The 4,047-nt window shown below is 49.3% G+C and overlaps 1 pseudogene; it reads right to left on the bottom strand.

Moving 5' to 3' along the window:
* Positions 1 to 360: 360 nt before the first annotated feature.
* LOC123486381 overlaps positions 361 to 4,047 on the bottom strand; it is a 102,377-nt pseudogene continuing 98,690 nt past the window's right edge.

The following is a 4,047-nucleotide window of genomic DNA, read 5'->3' on the forward strand; positions in this document are numbered from 1 at the left end:
ATACATTTAAAACATTTCACTGTTTTCTCATTCCTTACAGAGAAACTGTTTTAGCTTGATGCCTCGTGTGTGTTGACTTTTCCTTATTTACACTATGCATGGAATCTGGTGAAACTGAAAGGTGATGGCTGGTTGGTGTGTGTGTGTGTCTCTGACTGTGTGTGTGTGTGTCTCTGACTGTGTGTGTGTCTCTGACTGTGTGTGTGTGTGTCTCTGACTGTGTGTGTGTGTCTCTCTGACTGTGTGTGTGTGTGTCTCTGACTGTGTGTGTGTGTCTCTGACTGTGTGTGTGTGTGTGTCTCTGACTGTGTGTGTGTCTCTGACTGTGTGTGTGTCTCTGACTGTGTGTGTGTGTCTCTGACTGTGTGTGTGTCTGTGTCTCTGACTGTGTGTGTGTGTCTCTGACTGTGTGTGTGTGTCTCTGACTGTGTGTGTCTATTCTAGGAGTGCTGAGACATCCCATTGACAAGGCTCCTCAGCTGTTTCACCACCGTCTCAATCAGCTTCTGTTTGTCTCTGTCATTCTTCCTGAACTGAGAAAATATGTTGTTCTTCTTACTGGTGTCCTTCATTCTGGAGGAGAGAGAGAGAGAGAGAGAGAGAGAGAGGGAGGGAGAGAGAGAGAGAGAGGCAGAGAGAGAGGGAGGGGAGAGAGAGAGAGGCAGAGAGAGAGAGAGAGGGAGAGAGAGAGAGAGAGAGAGAGAGAGAGGGGAGAGAGAGGGAGAGAGAGAGAGAGAGGGAGAGAGAGAGCGCAGAGAGAGAGAGAGAGAGGCAGAGAAGGGAGAGAGGGGGAGAGAGAGGGAGAGGGGGAGAGAGGGGGAGAGAGAGGGAGGAGGGAGAATAGGGAGGGAGGGGGAGAGAGAGGGATCGAGGGGAGGGGGGAGAGAGAGAGGGAAGAGAGAGAGGTAGGGGGGGGGGAGAGAGAGAGGGAGGGAGGGAGGGAGGGGAGGGAGAGAGAGGGAGGGAGGGGGGAGAGAGGGAGGGAGGGAGGGGGGGGAGAGAGGGAGGGAGGGGAGGGAGGGGGGGGGGAGAGAGGGGGGGGAGAGAGAGGGAGGGGGAGAGAGAGGGAGGGAGGAGGGGGAGAGAGAGGGAGGGAGGGAGGGAGGGGGAGAGAGAGGGAGGGAGGGAGGGAGGGGGGGAGAGAGAGGGAGGGAGGGAGGGAGGAGGGGGGAGAGAGGGAGGGAGGGAGGGGGGAGAGAGAGGGAGGGGGAGAGAGAGGGGAGATACATCAGGATAAACATCAAACTGAAACTACAGACTGTTGGATGGAGTAGGTGCAGGGTTTGGGCTTATTGCTCACTCAAAGAATAGACATGTTTTTTTTGGTTTGGTTTTTTACCCTAACCCATATGGAGTAAATGACCCTAACCCATATGGAGTAAATGACTCTAACCCATATGGAGTAAATGACCCTAACCCATATGGAGTAAATGACTAACCCATATGGAGTAAATGACTCTAACCCATAGATTAAATGACTAACCCATATGGAGTAAATTATCATAACCCATATAGAGTAAATGAACCAACCCAACATGGAGTAAAATGACTAACCCATATGGAGTAAATGACCCTAACCCACATGGAATAAATAACTAACCCATATGGAGTAAATGACTAACCCCATAGATTAAATGACGCATGTAGAGTAAATGATCCTAACCCATACAGAGTAAGTGACTAACCCATATGGAGTAACTGACTCTAACCCATACAGAGTAAGTGACTAACCCATATGGAGTAGTGTACTAACCCATATGGAGTAAATGACTAACCCATATGGAGTAAATGACTTTCAATGGACACCAGACCATGGGAAGAAACAAATAAGCCAAAATGTCTAACATACCCCCTGTAGACTCTGCATGGTAGAGGTTCAAAGACATGTAGAGAAGAGAAGAGATATTTAGTGTACAGATAAAGGACAGGCTAAGAGGTCTAGTGGGTTAGAGAAGACAGGGACTAAGTTAGGTCTAACCAGGACAGGCTAAGAGGTCTAGTGGGTTAGAGAAGACAGGGACTAAGTTAGGTCTAACCAGGACAGTAGAACTACAAACTGACTACACATTGAGTAGAGACAGTAGAACTACAAACTGACTACACATTGAGTAGAGACAGTAGAAACGTCAGTACTCACTTTTCCAAAAGTGCTAGCGCAGTGGAGGGGTTGACCCGGAGGTACTTGGAGGTGGGCTGTCCGTAGTCAGCCAGATACGGACCAGTCCCATACCATGAACAGGTCCAGCAGCTGAACGAACACACAGGAGAGGACATTACAACATTAGTGTGTGTGTGTGTGTGTGTTTGTCAGGCACGTAGACCAGTCCCATACCATGAACAGGTCCAGGAGATGCAACACACGCAGAGAGGACATTATCTTGTGAGTGGAGAAAGCCAGCAGCATACCACCCTGTATCCCACTGCTGACTGGCCTCTGAAGCTAAGCAGGGTTGGTCCAGGTCGGTCCCTGGATGGGAGACCAGATGCTGATGGAAGTGGTGTTGGAGGGCCAGTAGGAGCCACTCTTTCCTCTGGTCTAATATAAAAATATCCCAATGCCCCAGGGCAGTGATTGGGGACGCGTTGCCCTGTGTAGGGTCTTTGGGATGGGACGTTAAACAGGTGTCCTGACTCTCTGTGGTCACTACAGATCCCATGGCTCTTACCGTAGGAGTGTTAACCCCGTTAAACAGGTGTCCTGACTCTCTGTGGTCACTACAGATCCCATGGCTCTTACCGTAGGAGTGTTAACCCCCGGTGTCCTGGCTAAAGTCCCAATCTGGTCCTCATACCATCATGGCCACCTAATCATCCCCAGCTTTCAATTGGCTCACTCCTCTCCACTGAAACTATTCCCCAGCTTGTTGCTGTAAATGAGAACGTGTTCTCAGTCAACTGATCTAGTAAAACAAGGGCTAGATAGAGTGTGTGATGGCAGGGCTGCTGCTGTGTTGAATCGCAGCACTTCAAATGTGAGTAGCGGGAGAGAGCAATCTCCCAGTAACCTTAATCTAACAGAGGAGATTGGAGTTATCCCAGTCCCGTTTGACAGCGACTTACACCTGTAACCTTTATCTAACAGAGGAGATTGGAGTTATCCCAGTCCCGTATCGAGTGACTTCCGAACCACCTGTAACCTTTATCTAACAGAGGAGATTGGAGTTATCCCAGTCCCGTATCGAGTGACTTCCGAACCACCTGTAACCTTTGATCTAACAGAGGAGATTGGAGTTATCCCAGTCCCGTGATCGAGTGGCTTCCGAACCACCTGTAACCTTTATCTAACAGAGGAGATTGGAGTTATCCCAGTCCCGTGTCGAGTGACTTCCGAACCACCTGCAATCTTTATCTAACAGAGGAGATTGGAGTCATCCCAGTCCCGTATCGAGTGACTTCCGAACCACCTGTAACCTTTATCTAACAGAGGAGTTGGAGTTATCCCAGTCCCGTGTCGAGTGGCTTCCGAACCACCTGTAACCTTTATCTAACAGAGGAGATTGGAGTTATCCCAGTCCCGTATCGAGTGACTTCCGAACCACCTGTAACCTTTATCTAACAGAGGAGATTGGAGTTATCCCAGTCCCGTATCGAGTGACTTCCGAACCACCTGTAACCTTTATCTAACAGAGGAGATTGGAGTTATCCCAGTCCCGTATCGTAGTGACTTCCGAACCACCTGTAACCTTTATCTAACAGAGGAGATTGGAGTTATCCCAGTCCCGTATCGAGTGACTTCGAACCACCTGTAACCTTTATCTAACAGAGGAGATTGGAGTTATCCCAGTCCCGTGTCAGTGGCTTCCGAACCACCTGTAACCTTTATCTAACAGAGGAGATTGGAGTTATCCCAGTCCCGTGTCGAGTGGCTTCCGAACCACCTGTAACCTTTATCTAACAGAGGAGATTGGAGTTATCCCAGTCCCGTGTCGAGTGACTTCGAACCACCTGTAACCTTTATCTAACAGAGGAGATTGGAGTTATCCCAGTCCCGTATCGAGTGACTTTCGAACCACCTGTAACCTTTATCTAACAGAGGAGAGATTGGAG

This window comes from Coregonus clupeaformis, unplaced genomic scaffold (genome assembly GCF_020615455.1).
Source record: "Coregonus clupeaformis isolate EN_2021a unplaced genomic scaffold, ASM2061545v1 scaf1185, whole genome shotgun sequence".
Taxonomy (NCBI): Eukaryota; Metazoa; Chordata; class Actinopteri; order Salmoniformes; family Salmonidae; genus Coregonus; species Coregonus clupeaformis.